The sequence below is a fragment of the Leopardus geoffroyi genome, chromosome B1, assembly GCF_018350155.1.
Source record: "Leopardus geoffroyi isolate Oge1 chromosome B1, O.geoffroyi_Oge1_pat1.0, whole genome shotgun sequence".
Classification (NCBI taxonomy): Eukaryota; Metazoa; Chordata; class Mammalia; order Carnivora; family Felidae; genus Leopardus; species Leopardus geoffroyi.
Genome location: NC_059327.1, coordinates 29,665,413 through 29,688,411, shown reverse-complemented (window position 1 = coordinate 29,688,411; position 22,999 = coordinate 29,665,413). Strand labels below are relative to the sequence as shown.

Genomic DNA, 22,999 nt, shown 5'->3' with positions numbered 1-22,999 from the left:
AAAACTCTTTAGAGGAAGACAACATGGTAACAATAAAAACACCACCTACAGTGAGACATTCAGAACCTCATCACCAAGTCTCAAGTACACACATGAAATAAAAATCAGGACCCTCTACCCTGAGTAGATAGGAAACCAAAAATAACATGTTAACTGCCCAACCTCAGCCAGCCCTGGAGAAAACATGCTTTTTGATGTTGCACTGTGTCCTGTAGGGAAAAGGGCACTGCATTGGAAGTCAAGAGGTATATTACTGTCCTTGTTCTACCTTGCTCTAGAATAACTGTGGCCATGTCCCCTGGACACTTCAATACCAGATAACTGCTGAGGATCCTTCTAGCCCCATAAAATTTCACGCTCTCATCTTGCTATCTGAGCCCTTTGAGTTTGTATCTGTGAACAAGTGTACAGAATTCGACATGATGTACCGGAAAGACCTCTGCACTGAGACTACGGAGTCCTACCCCTGCCACCAGTGCATCAGTGGCCCTTAAGCAAGTTCTAGCTCTCTGCATGTCAGTTTTCCCAACTGTCAAATGGGTCATTCATTTGGACTAAATGATCTCTAAGGTCCTTTCCAGCTTAAAATGCCTGATTTAATAATCAGGCTCCAAGGTTATATGTTTCATAATTGATTTCTTTTTCTTTTTAATTAATTTATTTTAATGTTACAGTGATTTATTTGGAGAGAGAGAGGGGGGAAAATTCCAGCAGGGGAGGGGTAGAGAGACAGGGAGTGAGAATCCCAAGCAGGTGCAGGGCTCGAATTCACAAACTGAGAGACTATGACCCGAGACGAAATCAAGAGTTGGACACTTAACCGACTGAGCCACCCAGGTGCCCCTGTTTTATAAATGATTTCTAAAAAGAGATTCTGACCAAGGCTTAGGCACACAGAGTCTAAAAAATATTTAGGTAGTCGTTTCACAGAGCCAGAGGCAAGTCAGGCTTTTTGATCTCCGATAAGGAGGACCAGTGGGCTGTTATTTGTGGAAGTACTTCTGGTGCCAAGAAAAATGTCATCTGCTACCAAAACTAAGTGTATTCTATACCATGACAGTTGTGCAACATTTTGTTATGCCCCACGGTGTTCTAGGAAGCTTGGCGGGTACTATGGACCTAAAGTGGCCCAAGAGATGCCCTAGAACTAATGCTTCTGTGTCAAACTGAAACTCAAACACAAGGTCCTCCACACAGTCTTTGTAACACAAAGACAGAGAAGGTCAATTTTCGGGACCCAGCCACTTCCAAAAAGATAAGACAGACACACTCTGTGATAGAAGCTTTTCTAAGCATGGATCTGGGGAACGCCTGATGGATGTGTCACCAAGGTGTGACTGTATTCACTTGAACTCACTGTATTTCAAAAAGTGGAATGGAAAGCCAGCACCTTACAAGGTAGTAGTGTAACAATGACATATTGGAATATGCCATCATGGCCAGACTCTGGAGAAACTCTAACAGACAGAAAAGCTGTCTCTCTACATCTCCACCCCGTCATCTGCCATCTTATACTGCCTTTGATTGGGCTTCAGATGTGTTTTACGATACGGTTGGACTGCATTCCATTCTGGCTTTGGGATACCTTCTACCCATGTTCTTTAAACAAACAAAAAGCTAACTTGTCCTTTACCCTAATGAACTTATCTCTACCTTTCTTTTGGTGGAAAACTGGAATAATGGATTAATCCCCTTGCTGTTGACTAGCTTTATGTGTTAGACATAACATACAATGCTCTAATCCCAAAAAATGGCTTCTGAAGGAATTCATAAAGGATGGGGAAATGAGAAAAAAAAAAGACCTAATATCTTTAACATCATCAGTTATCAAAGCAATGCAAATTAAAACAACACAGTGCCATTTTTCATTTATCATATTGACAAAGAAGGTAACCCTTGATGCTGGTTAAGGGTGTCATGTGGCACACTAGAAACTGGTATAATACTTTCGAATTATGTACCAGGAAGCTTAAAAGTTCACATGCCCTTCAGCCCAGTATTCCTTTTAGGACTCAACCTTAAAATAATATCATAAATAAGGACAGAGATTGTTTAGTATGTCTGGAACACACTATGATCAACAGCACATATATTAACTACAAAACATACATCTAGGCAATAGCATTTTACAGAGTCATCAAAAATTATGTTTTTTGATATTATGCAAAACAACGTTAAGTAACATATAAATCTGTCATATATGATATTTTCTCAAATGACTTATTTAAAAAATAAAACGGGGATAAAATGTTAATAGTGATCTTCCTAGATTAACACAGTGGAAGATGGTTTTAGTGCTTTTTTTAAACCTTTTTTCTTTATTTGCCCATTTCAAAAGATAACGAGAACAAATTATTCTTAAGATCAGAAATAAAATTCCTTGAAAAATCATAACAAAACAAAGAAAGTTTTTAAAGGCCACGTGAGTCAGATCTTTAAGAGTCAAGCAGTCTGTTGAAGATCCGTCGATCTCAGGATGTGTGGCCTGACCTTCCCACTCAAATATCCAGAACAAGACCATGAGCATGAAAGTTGCTTCCACGACTTGGTGAGGCCGATGAGAGCAGCGGCCCTGAGCAAGGGACCCACCCCCCTGCCTCCCACCCCTCATTGGAAGCAATTAGAGAAAATTAGCTCTCTACACGAGGAAGCCAACTGCAAGCTTCGCCAGCAGGAACCACTGCAGGATGGAAAGCATGTCACAAGGCATGTTGAACCACTTATGGAAGGCGGATGGTAAATCTGGCCTAATGAAGACTGTATACACCTCTTCTGTTGGCTCCCAGCCAGTCAACTAGTTTAGTCTGGATCTAAGAGGAAAACAACACGCTCTTCATATTCAGAGTGGGAAGTCCTGAGTAGCTCTAAGTTAATAGCTTCTTTTGAAACTGACAAAGAGAAAGAGAGAAGGAGAGAGAGGGAGAGAGAGGGAGAGAGAGAGAGAAAGAGAAAACTTACCATCCAGCCAAAGCCCTGGTCTGACATTGTGCAGATTGTACTCTGCCCACCAGGGGCACAAATACACCATCGTAATGGTGCCCGGTGCCCAGTTACATTCCATCTCAAACTTTTCAAGACATTTAAAATTCCTATAGCCTTGATTATCGTTGAACAGCATCCAGTTAAAACTCATGTCATCCAGTTCCTAGTGCACCAGCCTCTGAGAGTTGGGTAAGTTTTCAGAAAGGGGAGTTGTTCACCTAACTTTCACCTTCAAGCCTCAGAATATCCTTACACCAATACTCATAAGTACTCTCATATCTGAAAGTGATGACTTAAATGCTTCTTGGTCTTGTGTAAACGTACTCGTTTTAAACAAATTTTCTCATTGTGATAAAATACAGATAACATAAAAGTTGACATCTTAACCATTTTTAAGTGTGAAGCTCAGCAGTATCAAAAACATTCACGTCTTTCTGTAACCATCACCACTAACCATCCTCAGAACTTTTCTATCTTCCCAAGCTGAACCGTCATACACATTAAACAATAATTCTGTGTTCTCCCTCACCGCAGCCCCTGAGAACCATCATTTTACTTTCTGTCTCTATGCATTTACCTATCCTAGGCTCCTCATAGAAGTAGAATCACACTTTTGTGTCTGGCTTATTTCACTTAGCATAATGTTTTCAAGTTGAACCAAAATTTTGAGCCAACAAAATCTCTAAGCTGATAAGCTGTCACGTAAAATAATTCTTCCTTGTTTCTAGTTTCTTGCACTTTCCTTTTCAAAAGTGTCTTTTGACCAGGGCTTCCTTTTGAACAGCCCGAGTCCTGGTAAATTGGACAGACGCTCTCACAGACTCTTTCCACTGCCAATGGAAGTATCAGGCAGAATTTAGATAACCACTTGGTGGGGATATTGCAGAAGTTTGAATTAGATGAGCTTAAATCTCTCATTCTACTCTACAACCTGGTGACTTTTACAAATGCTTTTGTTTGTTCATTCATTTATTCACCATAGGAATTTGTCAGCACTTACTGAGTACCTACCGCATGTAAATGATGGCTGTTGATGCAGTGTGGTGACTGATGATATTGACTTGGCTCCCAACTTCTGCAGCAGAATCAGGAACTTGGGCACTGCCCTAACAGACTGGCTTTTGCTCTCAATCAGCTGGCACTGGTGAGTAGACCCCGGGAGGACTGCCAGTTACCTCCATGCCCGAGTGGAGACTTTGGCTTCTGGTAGAGGTTCCTTAGTGGTGCTACTCTATATACCAGCCAGAAAAACATAGCAGGTTCAAATACCAATCTGGGTACTGAGAGTGCCTACTGAAAACTAGTATTGCCTAGAATATAATCTAGACATATCAAGCACTTTTGGAATTTGAATGGGAATGCACAAATGACTCTCCTGCCGCCGATTAACCCTGTGATCTTGGGCAAGTCACTTAAACTTCCTGAGCCTCAGTTTTCATCAATATTAAAATGGGATGAAAAATACCCATGCCACAGAACTCTTGTAGGAATAAAATGAGTTAGTGCATAACAAGTGACGTGCATGTGGCTTGGCACAGAGAAGGCATTGAAATACTAGGGCCCCTTGCAGAGCACTCCCCCCTCAAAGCCACATGCAGCTCTGGAGTAGGTCAGCCCTATACCTGACCTGCAAACACCAGAATAAAGTTGGAGCATCTCCTGGGCTTCTTTAAGTTTGATGGTTGGGGGCAGGGAGAGTGTGTTTCAGAAAGGCCATCATGTTAGCTTGAGGGAGAGAATTGCCACTTTATCCATCAGCATAATATATCTCAAAAGCGTAAAAAGAGGTTACATCCAAAGAAAACACAATCTTGTATGAGTTGGGAATAAGATCTGAGTATTTCGCTGGCTGGCGTTCATAATGGCACAAATCGGGATGTGGGAGTCTCAGGACCATTGACTTCAGGGGCCACCTGTGCAGTGGTGGGTGGCTGAGGGGCATGCCATGCAAGGAGGGACTCCTATATCCCCAGGAAGCAGGGTGGAGTTTGGCAACCCACAGAGAGTGATCGTTGTCTGGGCAGAATCTACCCATGAAAGCACACAGAAGGGAGGCAGACTGTTCCAGTAAAGGGAAGGGAGTGGCTCTGAGTGGTCTATGAGGATGTGCCCACACACGGGATTCTTCCTGACCAAAGCCTATGGGTCGTTCGCACACGAAGTAGACAGAGCTGCAAATACTGACAGGCTTTCTGAGGATGGCAGGATGTTTGTCTCAAACATCCAAATATGGAAATTATCTCACTAATTAGAAATGACGCCATCCAGACCGTGCCTGGAACAGGTCTGGGTTTTCAAAAGTGAGCATGGCGGGGAGGGTTCATTCTGGTTCCTAAGTTTAGATGCTTCAGGTGAGGCTCGAGTTGCATTTTAAACAGATGAAGAAGAACTAATTCTTTTTGTTTTGCTGTGTTTTCTTGAATAATTGGGTTTCCTCAGTTTGTTCCTAAATATTTTTATCTTCTAGTTTTTTATTTTTTATTTTATTTTTTTTAATTTTTTTTAACGTTTATTTATTTTTGAGACAGAGAGAGACAGAGCATGAGCGGGGGAGGGTCAGAGAGAGGGAGACACAGAATCTGAAACAGGCTCCAGGCTCTGAGCTGTCAGCACAGAGCCCGACACGGGGCTCGAACTCACGGACCGCGAGATCATGACCTGAGCCAAAGTCGGCCGCCCAACCGACTGAGCCACCCTGGAGTCCTGTCTTCTAGTTTTTTATTAATTCTTTTTGCCCTAACAATTTAATAGCCAAGCTCTTGCTTAGGAATCATTTTTGTCTATTAGAACATTTGCCTCCCTTATTGCCATAATGGGGAAGGTTCATAAATTCACTATTCTCAATTATTCCATGCCATGATATATTAATCCAGGCCCTCTGTGGAGCAGATCCTAAAATGGGATAAAATGTGCAAGGATTTTATTAGGGAAAACGTCTTCCGAGAAAATCGGGAGGGAGCTGAGAAAGATGGGGCGAGCCTTCAGTCTGTCAAGAGCGGAGGGGAGAGGGGAGGGAGGAGGCTAGGCCAAAGCATCTTAGATGCTGTGCTGTGGAAGCAGGTCTTGGCAAGGGTGTTGGGGAATCATAGAGCCAAAGCTGACCTTCAGGGGAATCCCTATTCTCCCCAGAAGGAGCTGCCCTAGTAGCCATGCCATGAGCAGTCACTGGCTGGGAGCAGCCTGTGGGAGGGAGGACGGCTCAGTGCACATGTCTGACAAAGCCCAGGGCACAGCACTTGGGGTCTTTGGTGGATTACATTTCCTACAGTTGGGAGTTCTTAGGGTTACTGGAGTAGGAGGGTTTCTCAAATTTGGCCCCACTGACATTTAGTAATGAGTAACCCTTTGTTGTGGGGACTGTCCTGTGCAGGGAGGATGTTTAACAGCATTCCTGGCCCCTACCCACTGGACACCAGTAGCACCTTCCCGAGCCTGGACAATCAAAATGTCTACAAATATTGCCAAATGTCCCGTAAGCGTCAAAATCATTCCTAGTTGAGAAACACTACACTAGGACAATTTGAATACATTTTGGAAGATTCCTCGGGAAAATTATAAAACCAGTGGGAGGGGTAAAAATATAAATGTTTTGAATTATACATAATGATTATTAAGAAAAATAACTCAGCTGGGGAATTCAAAGTGAGCAAGACTACCCCAGCATAATGATACACCACCAGCTGGATATTAGTTTCTATCCCCAATGAAGTTTCTTTTCCTGAGATGAACTTACAGTCCAGCGTCGTGCCCTAAATTTAAAGACACACAAATAAAGTTTCAAAAATTAAATGGGTACTGTTTTAGTCTAATGTGCCACATTGTGATGCAACACAAGTCACGCTGGCTTATTTTGGAGATGGACAAAAATACCTCACCTGCAATACCGAACGCACATTACAGGGACACCAGGGGATGGCGTCATATTTAATTCACTAGTAACACGCACGTCAGGAATAGAAATCAAATTCAGGAATGAGGCAGCTGAGATCCCAGGAGCAAGCATCTCAGACTTGGTTTCACCAAGTCATCGAAGACCCTTTGACCCGCGGGATTCCGCTGGGCCACAGGTTAACACCTGATGTGAGCTTCAACTGGGTGGCAGGGCCGATCCCCACATTCGCGTGAAGCAGCGGCCGGGTGTGACTGTTCCTCCCCAGCATGAACCGGGTCCCAACACGGCTCCGTCTCACCTGGACCACTCCAATCACCAGTCCCTCCACCCCCCCAGGTGTCCCACTTCCTCCCTAGCCCCATTTTCCACATGGCAGCCAGAGCGGCTCCTTTGAAACTGGTCAGATCCCACTTCCCTTTATTTAAAAGCTTCTGAGACTTCCCATTTCTTTCCACTCAAGACACAATTCTCACTGTGGCCAAGATGGCCCACGTCCTTGCTACCCAGAGCCCGGTGAGGAGACCAGCGGTGTCAAGGACGTCACCTGGGAGTGTGTTAGAAATCATCTCTGGGCCTGCCCCAGACCTACCGAATTGGGGTCTTCACTTTCACAAGGTCCTTGGAGGATTTGTACAAACGGTAGAGTCTGAGAAGCTCTATCCTCATGCTCTGACCTGAGGTTATTTCTCTCACTTCCTCTCCCTCCCCTCTCCCCTTGCTCCCTCTTCTGTAGCTGGTTGGGGCTCCTGGAGACATTTCGACCTGCCAACCATGACCCAGCCCCAGGCTTCTGTTCTTCCAGTCACCGTCTCACTTCTTTCAGGTGCCTGCTCTAAGGTCACCTCAGTCGGAAGGCTTTCCTGGCCACAGTAGGTAAGGCCCTCCTGAGCTCCCAGCCCTGTTCTGCCCAGGCCCCTCCCCATCCATGGAACCTGCCTTATTTTAATTTAGGGCACGCATCTGTACCTGCCATGTTATATAGTATATATATAGTGGTATATATTCTTATTGTCTGTCTCTGGGTCCATGAGAGCAGGGACTTGACATGTATTTTGCTCACTGTTGGATCCCCAGACCCCAGAGCAGTGCTTCCTACCCAATAGGTTGTTAACAAAGAATTGTTGACAAAGAATTGTTCAGGTAACTGAATCATGCAATCTCATGGGACAGAACACCTGGAGAGGGAGAAGCTGCCACAAGAGCACGGAGCCTGGGCTTCTTCTGATCACCTCACACTATCTAGCTCGGCCGCCTTGTCAGACACCGTGCGACGCTGTCTTCAAACCGCCCAGAGATGGGCCAAAGGCAAGTATCTGGCTGTGGGGCAGATTTTCTTCTCAGCAGAGGATAATAAGCCAGATCAAGCAGAGGATATGGGAACAAAGCATGGGGCTGCCGTTCCCCTTCTGGCACATGGAAGAATCAGGCTGTGAGTTTCATTTACACGATGTTTCTCTGGAGACAGAAATGGCCAAAGTTTCCAAAGTGTACGTGATTTTCTTTTTTCCAGGGAAAGATTAATCTTTACTTCTTCTAAAAAGCAACCTGTTTATACATTTGCTGGAGGATGTGCCTGGAAAAAAATTAAAATAGGAGAACTTGATTTGACACATCTGGAGCAGACGGGCATGTTTTGTTTGGCTTCCTGAAGATGTTTAAATTGGGGTTAAGATGGGGAAGATGGTAAAACTGTGTGAAGACTCAGGTGGCTGGGAAAAGACCAGCGTGGAATGTGAAAAAAGGAGCGGAATAAAATGTAGCAGGCTGAATCATGAAAACTCTTCCGCTTTCTTGCCCTGTCAAAGCTCTGTTTTGAATGTTAATGGAAAGAAAGGAAACAAAGACATAAGGACAGACTCTGAGCGTTTAGGGTTGAAGAACACTTTGTGTTTAAGAACATTTTGCTCAAATCTATTCTTGGGTCTCACGAAAGCTAAAAAATAGAGCCTGAAGTATCTTTAGAGACGAGAAAAGCTTCTCCCACCCACCCTATACGCACCTCAACCTCTTAGTTTTAAGGAAAACTCTTCCCAGGAACCATGGGTGGGTTGAGGATAGAGCCAGCTGACAGAGGAAGTTGTAAATGGGGTCGAGACATAACAGATGTGAAAGTTTGGGAGCTACACGGAAAAGAGCTGTACGGAGATGAGAGAGCGTAGGAACCAGCAAGATGCTCTTGGATCGCACGCATGTTTTTAGTTGCCGAAGCACAAAGAGATTATCTAGTGACCCTTGTCATCATCTTTATTCAGGTTTCCTGCTTGGGATTGATTTTCTTCTTCCCCTGTCCCCCACCCCCGCTTGTCAGTCCCATAAACAAATTATAAGCATTTGGGGTTCAGCCACAAGGGATATTTGTAAAAAAGAAAACAAAGACATTAATCCTGCCAGTTTTGGAGGAACAATGCTTAATTTTCACGCATAGAGTTATCAGGACTGGGCATTGTTCTGCAGACAGGAGATCACTGTGGATAGAAACTGTGGACTACCTTTCACATATTAAAGAAATGCCAGTGGAAATGAGTTTACTAGCCAACAAATCCCACATAATTCTGTAACTTTGAAAAACATCAGTCTTTAAGGTTTTTTTTTCCTCCCTCATTTCAGGTTCCCAACCTACCACAATCTACTTAAAAAGCAATGTTCTCATTATTACCAATTTTTTAGGAATAAAGTGTAATGATTAGGAATTCTAAATCAATTGACATTGCATTTCAAGATGCTGCTTCTAAAAAATGTATCCAGTGACTTGAGCCCTGTGTCGGGCTCTGTGCTGACAGCTCAGAGTCTGGAGCCTGCTTTGGATTCTGTGTCTCCTTCTCTCTCTGGCCCTCTCCTGCTCATATGCTGTCTCTCTCTCTCTCTCTCTTTCTCTCTCTCTCAAAAACAAGTAAACATTAAAAAAAATTTAGTTAAACACCAACTAAATAAAAGTGACAGAACAATTCTCTGCAATTGTTCAGGAATACTGCATACCCAACCCCCGACCTTAAACTCCACCTTCCACTTTTTTTTTTCCACTATTAAATGATTGTTTGGTAACAGCAGGTAAGAATAAAGAAGTCATGGTGGTTTACAAATAAAGTAAATAGTACCTTCATGTCTTTCTTTGGAAGATATTCTGGCATTTTTGTTCTTTTCTGATTGTTTTTGTGCCAGAAAAAATAACTGCACGTATTCCAAAAGTCAGGAGGGGGTTGGGAATCTCAGAGCATTTCTAAATTGCTTCCAAACACTTTAAATGATGAGTTTTTAGACTCAAAAAGACAGAAAAACAAACCTAAATCTGCCCCACAACCACAAAGCACATGTGCAACTCATAGCAAAGGATGTGTGCATGAATATATGAGGGTAGAATTTGGCCACCATCAGGCTGATAACACGCTTAATCAAATGGCTCATCATTCTGCCTCGACGCATTTTCTCTTCGGACTTTGGCAAATTTATGGAGAAATGAACACAAATTCAGCCAACTAATCCTGGACGTCATCAGCAGGTTCATTATTTTGTCAATCAAAATGCAACTCTTCAGCCCTCTGAACTTCAAAAAATATTTCTTTCAATTGCAAGTGTGCTTATCAATGTTTTCTTCCACCAGATAATTGGATAACAGTCCCAATAGGTGTTTCTGGTTTGGGTGAAGGAAGCACTGATTTATTTTACTGGGAACCGTGAATATTTTGGTACAGATCTCTAAGATAACCGAGTTAGCCTGTGAACCACAGCCCAAAAGGTGTATTGACATTTTGGTCAATAATGCATGACCCCCTGGGACACAGAGGCAGGGTCAGTTATAGGCCGCTTTTGAGGTAGGAATCTGGCTTCAGTGAATGCTCATGGCATTCATTGCTCACTCTCTAGGCCCCACACCTCCAGCAGCCCAGCACCCCCCTCTGTGTCTACTACAACATTCTAAACTAAATGTGTTCTGAGTTGTCTCCTTCCACCAACCTCAAATGGAAAATTACCCGTGTGTGCATCATTCCCTCAGGGTCCTACTTTCTGTTAATGGCCAATGTAATAGATCCTACCAAAGATCTATTACTGGCTCATATTTAGTTAATAGGTCCCTAACCCAGGAAAAATTGCGGTTTAATGTTAGAAGCTTGAAAACTCAATGCTCTAACCTGCATCAATGAAGAGATGAAGTTTCTTGCTGATGCTGACTCACCAAGGCAGGCTGGTGGAAAAAAAATAGCTCTTTGCACAATAATGGGGGGGGGCAGGGAGGAAAGCCCAGTCATTGCCTGGACTGCTCCTGTGCCCAGTTAATTTTCTAGAAGGATGCCATGCTGTGTGTCTGGAACCTGATCTGAAAAGGCAGGCCGGGCACTGTCTCACACTCCTAGAGCTGAGGTTGGTTTCAGGAAGTTCCTATGACCCCAGGAACACGAGTATAGGCAAGAGGTCACACACAGAGACGTACGCTGACCAATTCCCTAACCCAAGGTGGCTCTCAGGGCTTAGGCGCAGACCCGGTGGTGAGTCCACTCAAAGGTCCATAGTGCAGAAGACGCTTCTGCAAGAGAAGCCGTGCTGTTGATGTACCCATGCCGTGGGGATTCACGAGGCTCGTCCTTGCCCGTGCGAAATTCCAGCAAATCAAGGACCATTGGTTCACATTTAAACGAAAGACTGAAAGACTTGCAATGAATGTAATAACATGTTTTATTAGGAGTTTTTATGTGGGAGCAAAAGGAGTGTTTCCTCCTAATAAAGAATTTAGCCCACTTTGGGGATTTGTGTAGTGGTTCGTACCCAGTCTCTGCTCTTCTGTATCTGCCCCTCATCTGTGAATCTCCCTATCATTAGGCGATGAACCAAATCCTCATACATCCACTTCTTAAATCACACGTAAAGAATTTATTGTTAATCGTGTTTGAAGATGCTTGATGAAGCTAGTCCTAAGTAGACAGGGTTTGATATAAAACTTAAATCTCTTCTTTCTCTTTTGCTCTACTTTTCCGACTTTTAGGAAGACTATTTCAGCCTATGGCACACACACAGTTCCATATAATTTCATACAGTTGCTGGCAAGTTTTCTGATTTAGGAGACCTAGGGCTGGGACAGGGCTAAAAAGATAAAGACAAAAAAGTGAGATTCTACAGAGAGGTAGAAAGGGAAAGAGAGTTAAGTAAAAGGGGCAAAGAAGCTCCAGAACACATTTCACCTAATTTATATTTTGCTAGAACTGGCCTTACCTTCAAATACATAGACCTGCAATAGCTTTCACTGTGCAAGGGTACAAGGTACCTTGTACAAGGTACAGGGACATAAAATTACAGGTGGTGATGAGAGCCAGAATATGTTTGACAAGGATCTAGAAAAAAGAGAGAAAACGGATCTGTAGCATTTGTAGTTTGATTCCTTGCATTTGCCAGTTTCTGTGGCATAAATGTGTCCAACGTGGCCAATTGTGGGCTACCAAAGGGATGTCCCTGGACGTGTGTTAGGAAGAGACATTATATACCTGGCATGTGCGAGCCGGTGTAAGCCAGTTCTCCCTTACTGCTGAGGACCTAAGTTAAGCTGGACCTTCACGCTGTGATTGGTAAACCCAAAGACACAGTACAGGGCATTTCAAGGCAACACGCTGAAACAGCACGCTATCACACTGATTAAATATGCGTTCAAACAATGTCTCCTTTTTGCAGATGAGATTTTGTATTTCCCTATTTTTGCCTCACAAGTATTCCCGTGACTTGGTATCATCTTCAGGTATGGTCATGTCCCAATTTTAAATAGCTTATTTATTTTTTATTTCATTAAGTGAAAAAAATCCCCATGATATAAGACTGAGAAGTTTAGATTAAATATGTAAACTGAGGAGTCCATAATGATGCTGCTGGTATTGCCTGTAATTCATGCACGATTCCATAGCATCTCTGCTCAGAACCTCGATGGCCCTTCCTGATGGCTTAGACAATTATTATTACTTTTTATTTCTAATCCTTCATGGCTCCATACTGCACAATATTAACAGAGGAGTCTAACAAAATCTGTTATGACCTAAAATATGCTGGACATGCAAAGCAAAGCAGTTAGCATTCCTAGTTACATACAACCTTGTCTTTATATTACTCTGATGCCTCCATAGTACATTAAAATGTTCAGAATCACAGTAGCACTTATCATAATGATGAATTTGGTGTTTAACATGAGTATTCACAAAATATTTCAATATTGTCACATGTGGGTATGTATGTATGAAAAACAGGTATTAAATTCCCTTACAAGCTTTAAATGCTAACAACTTCTGAGAGAGAAAGGAACAAGCACTCTGGATATAAATTACATCGCAATCATTTTTGGTTCACCTGCTATTAAGGCCATTGTCATTATATTGCTCCTGGAGCAACAGATGAACTTTGTTGTTAAAAACTTCATTATGAGTAAGAGAAGTAATAAGAGGTCCTCAACAAATATTTGTTTTTTGCTTAACTGCTTGAATTAATGAACCAATGAATTAGTTAATGCCTTGATAGAAAATTTCCTTCTTTTTTTATTAAAAATTTTTTTATTAATATTTATTAATTTTAGAGAGAGCTCGAGTAGGGGGAAGGCAGAGAGAAAAGGAGACACAGAATCCAAAGCAGCCTCCAGGCTCTGAGCTGTCAGCACAGAGCCCGACTCAGGGCTCGGACCCACGAGTGTGAGATCATGACCTGAGCCAAAGTTGGACACTTAACCGACTGAGCCACCCAGGCACCCCAAGAATTTCCTTCTTTTGCTTCCCATTGGCATGACAGACCATGTATGGCATTATGATCACACTAAGTTAACTCTTTTGCTTTTTCCTACTAGCATTTCACTTCAAAAAAATTAGGGTGACTTTACCCAGAGAGTGTCTCTCCCTTTGCAGAAATTCCAGCACAGAAGTTGTCATTCCCATTGGGTATTGGCTCAAGGAGGAATAGGACAGTGGCTATGCCATCATTATTCCACATGGACCTGGAAGCTCCATGTTGCAGGGAGATAAAACGTGAGACCACAAGCAGGTCAAAAGCATTGCCTTTAGGAAAATAGCCACCGACAGGCAGCACTGGAGCCTTGGAGCCTTGACCTTAGCTTCTAGAATTTAGAACTATTTTATTATCTCTAGCACTGGTCAGCCAATTAAAAAATATGACTTTACGCTCCTTTACTTTATTTCTACACCGAGTCTTTTTAAACTTGACAATCAATATATTTATAAGAAGATACGAAATGATTATTTGACAAGGTATTTAAAAGACATCAGTGTCTATCACACTATGCTACTAATGGGCACATATAATAAATATTTGGGAGATGAAGGAAGAAGGGAAAGAAACAAGGTAGAAATGGAGGAAGGGAGGAAATAACAAATTAATATGTGATTTTATTCTTAAGTTTCTCAAGTAAATTGGGTAATGAATACTGTTCTATAAGCTAAGTCAGTCTCCAAGCTTTATAGACTATTTCCTCAAACTTGTAGATTAGACCTGTCCTTTAGTCTAATGCCTCCATACCCTGAGGGATGGGGATGTGTCTTACCCCTCCTTGGCATGAACACTTTAGGGCCCTGCACAGAGCTGGTCAAATCACAGACTTCAAAAAGACTTGAAGGGTGCATTACTGATCCCTAATACCACAAACTAAAATCCAAGGCAGAATGTGTGGAGACATTGCAGAAGGAAATGCCCTGAGAAGTTTTGAGACAGTGTTGAGGATTGGCCTTTAAGGAACTATCCCATATAAAGTTTTGTTTAGTAAAAATGTTTTTAACTTTTTTTAATGTTTAGTTATTTGAGAGAGACAGACAGACAGAGTGTGAACAGGGGAGGGGCAGAGAGAGAGGGAGACACAGGATCCAAAGCAGGCTCCAGGCTCAGAGCTGTCAGCACAGAGCCCGACATGGGGCTCGAACCCACAAGCTCTGAGATCATGACCTGAGCCGAAGTTAGACACTTAGTTGACTGAGCCACCCAGGTGCCCCAAAATGCACATACACACACACACACACACGGGAAAAGGGCAGAGATGATCAGCATACTAAAATTTCAATGTATCTTTAATACTCAGAATCTGAGGAAATGAAATAAAGCAAATCACCATAAATTATCACTATCTACACAGTGTTCATGCATATCATTGGAAAATAAATCCATTTGCCAGGACTGATAATAGCTGTTGACATTTTTGGTAAGTGTATTCGTGTTTTATTGGGGTGTAACAAATTGCCACTTAAAATAATACACACTTACCATCCCACAATTTATGTGGGTTAGGAGTCTGAATACAATTTAACTGGGTCCTTTGCTTAGGGTCTCACAAGCCTGTAATCAAGGTGTTGACTAGGGCTACAGTCTCATTGGAGACTCAAGTGGGGAAGGATCTGCTTCTAAGCTCATTCATACTTTTGGTAGAATTCACTTCTTTGCTGGTTCTCAGCTGGAGGCCATCCTCTATTCGTGAGGTCACCCACAGTTCCTAGTCGTGTGGGATTCCCCAACATGGGAAATTGTTTCCTCAAAGCCAGCAAGGAAAGGGGAGACTCTAGCAAGACATGCACCACAGTCTTATTTAACATAGTCACGTAATCACTAAAAGGCAGTCATATATATTTGGTCAACCTTGTACTCTGTCAGCAAGGAACAAGTCAAAAGTCCTTCTGCCATTCAAGTGGAGAGAATCATATGAGAGAGGGAATACCAGGAGTCAGGGATCACAGGGACCATTTTGAGACTCCACCATGGTAGCAATGATCTAGAACCATCTCCCCAAAATTCCTCAGAAATATTCTTCATGGTTTTCTATGAAATTGTTGCAAAAAGAAAAGTGTGGCACAATGAATGGATGAACATCTGCCCCATTTTAGGACACTAGGAAAAAAATGCTTAGAACTAAAATTATCCAAATTATCATCCATCAACAGAAGTCAAACAGAACAAAACAGAAAGTGTCACAATATATGTCCTTTGTATAATCCTGTGCAACAGGGATTCAGGGCATTCTTGACTCCTTATGGTCATGTGTACCATGAAAGCTTATACCTGGTCTTCATTTAGAACAAGAAGTTTCGACTAACTTATTCCTACATTCAAAGGGAGTATTGTTTTTATTCTAAACCATGTTTGATACTGCGTGTTTCTCTGAGAAAAGATCAGTCACTTTGCATTTGGTAAGTGACAGCTCATTTTGAAAGTCGCAACTATTTCCTGGGGGAAAGGCTACTTGTTCCAAATGCTTTATCTTCAGTGGAATTAAGGGCGCACTTCTCTAGAGAGTAGTGGTTTTGGAATTCTCCGATTCATGCTCACCCCACATTATCTTTTCCAATGGAATCACAAAATGTGGTTTACAAAGCATTGTCTAGGGTACATCTTTTACATCATAATGTATATTGATGGGAAGAATGTCTTTTCAAGAATTACTTTCCAGGGCACCTGGGCGGCCCAGTTGGTTAAGTGTCCGATTTTGGCTCAGGTCATGATCTCCCAGTTCATGGAGTCAAGCCCTGTGTTGGGCCCTCCCTGTGCTGACAGTTCAGAGTCTGGAGTCTGCCTCAGATTCTGTGTCTCTCTCTGCCCCACTTCTGCTTGTGCACATGCACTGTCTCTCTCTCTCTCTCTCTCTCTCTCAAGAATAAATAAACATTAAAAAAATTTAAAAAATAATTACTTTTCTCTCGCTAGTTTGGGGATAAAATGTCATGCTTCGATAGTCTTCAGATCTATAGATACACATTTTTTTTAACAATAAGATCTTAAGGAGCAAAAACACTGTCATTTTTGTACCTCTTAACACTTAATCTTAATGCTTCTTACTAATTTTTATCTACTCAGGCTGAAAGTCCTTTCTATTTTGACAGCATCCTTCTTCAATGCTTTTCTCCCCAAACTAGGGAAGCCACCTTTCATAATTCAGACTATATCCACAGGTAGTTTGGGAGAATAAAAAGTCAGGATAGATCACAACGGTCTTGATCCTTTCAACACCTCCAGACTACCCTCCCAGATATTGCATTAACTCTTCTTGGGTCTTGTTTGGCTAAGTGACACTAACAGAGCAGAAAGGCATCCTTAGGGTCAAGAAAGTAATTTCACTTCCAAAAAGCAAGCAGTCCCTCTTGCCTCACTGGTTAGCTTAATCCTTTTGGCTGTTAGTTTCATATTTCAGGAAGGTTTTAAAATCAAAACCCAAGGCTTCTTTTCTACTCTGACACAACAGCACGTGCCATAGCTGTCTTGAAACTATCATTACACTTTGTTCAGACTTTCCAACTGAAAGGTCATAGACTTATACAGATATTAATGTTTCCTTTATGCTGAGATGTTTTATTTTAAAAGATGGCTGGAGTTACTAAGTGTGGCTTTGATAAATACCACATGGATTGGTCAATGTTCCAGGGTGGTTCTAGATGAAAGAGAAAAAAATCCGTCATTGATACATGGCAGTACAGACACTACACTTTTCAACAGTCTCTCAGTAAAAGTGTTTGTACCTTTGACCACGCAATTCTTTTATTCTATGTTTCCCCTAACCTTTTTCTTTACAGATCTGGGCAGCCTTCAAGGCCTGTGGATATGCCACTTTCTCTGTGAAGTCTTTCATAATCCTACCAGACTCCTCTCTTTTTCTGTGATCTTCTAACATTATGTTGGAATCACTATTAGAGCACTCATTTCATTTTTGTTCATATCATATTCAGGTTTTTTTTTTAATGTCTTTTCCAACTGAATTATAAGCCCAGTGACAACAGTATTCGGCTTATATTCTCTGCTTACCAAAGTGCATTGCAAATTGTAGACCCTCATTCTCCAAACAGGAAACACTTCTCAGGTCTTTTTGTCATGAACTCTTGTGCAGTGTCTTTACAATGTTTTTTTTGTTTTGTTTTGTTTTGTTTTTTATTACAGCAACTATGAATGTTGGAGTTGATTAACTTTTCCTCCCTTTACTTTGCTTACTGGGGAGCTTGACTGACATTTAGGCTTCCCTCCAGAGTTTCATGATATATATTTCTGCGTGTTTATCTTACCCCTGGCTCTAATACTTTCTTTTTTTTTATATTCCCTTTCCCTCAAATTAATTCAAATAGATATATTAACTTTTTATATTTATGTATTTTTGCAACTATTTTAGATCAACCATGGAATGACATGGAATATTTAAGAATAAACAAACAGATGGGGTGCCTGGGTGGCTCAGTTGGTTAAGCGTTCAACTTTGGCTCAGGTCATGATCTCGTGGTTTGTGAGTTCGAGCCCCATGTCCGGCTCTGTGCTGAGAGCTGGAAGCCTGGAGCCTGCTTCAGATTCTGTGTCTCCCTCTCTCTCTCTGTTCCTCCCCCACTTGCCCTCTGTCTGTCTCTCTCTCAAAAATAAATAAACATTAAAAAAATTTCAAAAAAGAGGTATCAGCAAACACTCAATAAATGATTACCAAATTAAATTTTTTTATGGCTTTTATCAAAGTCTTCTTACACAGGAGTTATTCTGTGGCTGTGTGAACTTCAGAAAAGTGGTAATTAGTAAAAGATGTCAATCTTTGAAAATAAAAAAAAAATCTTCATTACCCATATGAATCTCCCCCCGCCCCCACGATTGTCCATTATTATTAGAATTACCCAGAGAACAGGCAGGCCAGTATGGCTACTGCTGGCTTTACATTCCATTGTCTTCTGTGCAAAATGAGGTGTGGCTCTAAAACCTGGAAGTCCTCCTTCACTTCTAACATTAGGGGATTCTTAAATACCCTTGGCTCTCTACTGCACTCTGCCTGTGTTGACACAGCCCCAGAATATCAGGGAGGAGGTCTGAATGCTGAAATAAATCTTTCAGGCCCTTAGATTTTCAGTGTTGGCTTAGATTTCTAGACTGATGATGAATTAAAAACGAGTTGCTTGGAGAATTTGACAGTGTGAAAATTTATACACAGCCCACCCAGGAAAATTTCGGCATTTTTCTGAAGCTCCACAGTCATGTGAGTGTGTGTATGGGGAGTTAGACGAGAAAAAAAAAGTTAATCTCAACTCAGCTAATAGGACATAAAAATAGCCCAATGATTTCAGGGATATTTTCACCATTAATGGTTAGTGATTTAACCTGGGATGCTTAGAAAACAAATTGACTTTAATTTGAAAGCCTCAGAAAACAAATTGAGGAGAAAAACAAAATAAGACAAATGGAGAAAAAAAATGATACAAAGTGAGGGTCAGACAATGAGGGCAGGATATGTGGCTTATGCCTTGAGGATGGAATTCTACCATAACTTCCATATTCTCCCATTGCCCCAAACTTTCCTGAACCTAACCTAACCTAATCTAAGAATCACATGTTCTCAAATGTCAGACAGGAAGGCAGTATCCTGTGATGTTTCTACAGGGGCTGTGAAGTGCTTGCCATCTATGTATCCGTGTGTAACGGTTAGTAATTTTCAAATCTACCCATATTATTGTCTGTAACATGAAGATAGTAGTGGTATGTACCACATAGGGATGTTAAAAGGATGAAATGAGATGATGTATTTACAAGGCATAATGTCTGTCATTTATTTACCCAATATTTATTTACTAAAGACCTACTGGGTACCAAGCACTAGTCTATTCAATAAGAATATATTCTTGAACAAAACAGGTAAAGATTCCTTCCCAGTGAAACTTCTTTTAGAAGTAGCTAATGAATAGAACCAGTTAACAAATGGCCCAGCGGAGAGACAGTATTGTGTGCAAGCTTGATACCAATTAATATGGGACTGGACAAAAAGAAGAAGCTGAAGAAAATCTTTTGGGAATGACAAGGACCTCTTAGCTTGGTGAACTGTCTCATATTGTGGCATCTGCAGGATTTGGCCGGTATTATTTGGATAAGTTTGTTAATGCATTTTCTTAACATTGTTTTTATGATTTGAAGAAAAATCAACACATTAAATAAGACAAATTACGACAAAAATAGGAAAGTCTCTTCATTTAGAACCTCTAATCCTTTACAAACATTTCCCCCCCATTTTTCAAAGTTGTTTCTGTGAAACATAAGGTAATATACTTGGTAATGGGATTTATAATCTAGGGCTTTTATATATATATATATATATATATATATATATATATATATATATGTATATATGTATATATATATGTATGTATATATATATACGTATATATATATGTATGTATATATATATACGTATATATATATGTATGTATATATATATATATACGTATATATATACACACATACATATACATATACATATATATGTGTATATATATACACACATATACATATATATGTATATATATACACACATATACATATATATGTGTGTATACATATACATATATATGTATATCTATATATATATATACACACACCATTTACTGTCATTTTGCAGGGTTAATTCTCAAACATCCACATGAATTTTCAGAAGGGAACATAACTTGTAGAAGAGATATAAAAATGAGGTGTCTGCAGGTGTTTATAGTTCTAGAACTTTATAGAGTATCCTGATAATTTCTACTTCCTTTTTTTTTCAAGTTTTATTTATTTATTTATTTTGACAGAGATAGAGCATGAACAGGGTAGGGGCAGAGAGAGGAAGAGAGAGAGAATCCCAAGCAGGTTCCATGCTGTCAGTATGGAGCCTGATGTGGAGCTTGATCTTATGAACTATGAGATCAGGACTTGAGCCTGAATTAAGAGTCGAATGATTAACTGACTGAGCCACCCAGGCACCCTGATAATTTCTACTTCTGATACTTCTTTTCACATCTTCAGAATTTGGCGGGGGGGGGGGGGGGGGGGGGGGTTGGTCTCCTTTCTCTCCAAATACAAATAAATCAGATTTCCTCCACACACACAATGCATCAAAGAGCTATTTAATTGGAGGTTGTGTTGGAAATTCTTAGAGGCCATCATAACTATATAAGAAACTAAGACAAACACAGGATTTAATAGTGCATATTCTCAATTTTGTGATTTTTATAAATCTTCTCATTTCCCAGGTGTTACAGGCTTTTAGGATTGCCTCTATTTGGTAAATAATACTGTATCCTAAGCCTTCCATATGTTAGGTGGTTTATGCTCATGGCAATCTTGCATGTTATTAGCAATAATTATCCTCTATTACAGACAGAGAACAATTACAAATAAGTTATATAACTTTGTTAAGTCCCTAAGTGGCAGATGTAGAACTTGACCTCAAGATCTTTGTGGCTCCAAAGCACAGGTTCACGGACAACATTGTATCCAAGTAGGGCTGACAGCAGTGCAGATTTAGGGGCATGAAGCCCACTTTATTCAAGATAGACTTAGTAATATTGCCAGGGGAAATAATATTCTGAAGGAGGAAGCTATTAAAAAAACATCTAACATGCATCATAAATCGTTACGTGCATAGGGGCGCCTGGGTGGCTCAGTCAGTTAAGCCTCCGACTTCAGCTCAGGTCACGATCTCACGGTCCGTGAGTTCGAGCCCCGCATCGGGCTCTGCGCTGATGGCTCGGAGCCTGGAGCCTGCTTCCGGTTCTGTGTCTCCCTCTCTCTCTGCCCCTCCCCCGTTCATGCTCTGTCTCTCTCTGTTTCAAAAAAAAAAGTAAATAAACATTAAAAAAAAAAATAAATCGTTACGTGCATATATTCATACTAAGACATATGTCCCAAATTAGGAGATACAAAATGGGGAGTCTGTTGTAGCTTCTGAAATGCAAATACCTAAGATAATCTTTTTTGGCCCCAATGGCCTGATACTGGGAAGGTTGTAAAAGTACAACCTGGATGGACCTGACTCCCTAGAGATTCCTGTTCAATAAATCTTAGATGAGGAAAAACATGTATATTTTACAAACATTTCTCAAATGAAGCTGGTATAGTCACAGTTGAAAAGCAGAGGCTCAAGGGTATTTAATATTCTATGATAACGCCTGCCACTTCAGCAGTGGTGTATATCTAAAAGGGCAAGAAAGAAAAACCTCCATGTTGAACTATAAGCTCTTGTATTTGCATCATTAAATAAACACACACACACACACACACACACACACACACACAGTGACAGGAGTGTAGGCAGAGGTCTTGTTTTCATTATCACTTAAAATCATCATGTAGCAAAAGCAATATGCTATCTGGAAATAGATAAAGGACAATAGTGGAAAACCGGTAAAACATGAATAAAGTCTGAAGTTTAGTTGATAGTTGTATCAAAAATTTCCCAGTTTTGACAAATGACAAATGTACAATGCATATACATATATATATGTATATATATTTAAGTTTATTTATTTATTTTGAGAGAGAGGGAGAAAACAAGCTGGGGAGGGGCAGAGAGAGAAGGAGACAGAGGATCTTAAGTGGGCTCTGTGCTGACAGCAGGGAGCCTAATGGGGGCTTGAATTCATGAACCGTGAGATCATGACCTGACCCACAGTCGGATGCTTAACCAACTGAGCCACTCAGGCACCCATAAAATTTTAACATTAGGGGAAGATGGGAACGTTAGGGTGAAGGGTATATAAGAATTGTGTACTAGCTTTGTGACTTTAGACTTGAAGATCATTCTAAAATAAAATGGTTTTTGTTTTAAAACCATCATATGCAGGTTTAAAACTCTCGAAGTGTTATTTCTATTTCCTGGGTTATGAAGTGTATCCTAAGGTAGTCGAGATAGTATTAAGCTTCTTTTTCCCACAGCCAAAACTGTAAGTGGCATTGGAGAAGGCAGAGAAGAGAGAAAATGAAGGTCAGGAGGGCGAAAAGGATCAAGAAAAACAAGGCGGGGGGGGGGGGGAGGTGAGCAGAGTCTGGGAGACCCCAGCCCACCGAAGGTGCTGGGGCCATGGGAAGCTTCCCTGAATCTCAGAGAGTAGGCTCATCCTTAGAGGGATCTTCCTTTGCTGTCTGCTCTACACTGCAGTAACAAATGATTGAAGGATTGGGGCACTTAGCAAAAGATATAGGGCAGGCTCTGGTGGGACATGGGGAATCCAGATATGAGGGTTGTTGAGAAAGGTTTGAGTAAAGTAGGTACTTCATGCCAGTGCGAAATGAGTTCAGGAATGAAGAGGAGCTCATCTACAGTGCATTCAAAAAGAAGAAGTGGGCACAAGAAAAAAAAGAAGAAGGAAACTGTCAGGAACAAAAGAAGTGAGGACTAAGACATATGGT

The 22,999-nt window shown here is 41.1% G+C and overlaps 1 protein-coding gene and 1 long non-coding RNA gene across 8 annotated transcripts in view; one reads left to right on the top strand and one right to left on the bottom strand.

The window, feature by feature from the left end:
* NRG1 (neuregulin 1) overlaps nucleotides 1-22,999 on the bottom strand; it is a 1,116,936-nt gene that overhangs the window by 461,583 nt on the left and 632,354 nt on the right. The gene's annotated exons all lie outside the window — the stretch shown is intronic.
* On the top strand, nucleotides 1,999-8,646 carry LOC123586862. Its single transcript, XR_006706996.1, has 3 exons — nucleotides 1,999-4,126; nucleotides 7,608-7,747; nucleotides 8,015-8,646. It is a non-coding gene; the product is annotated as an uncharacterized LOC123586862 (long non-coding RNA).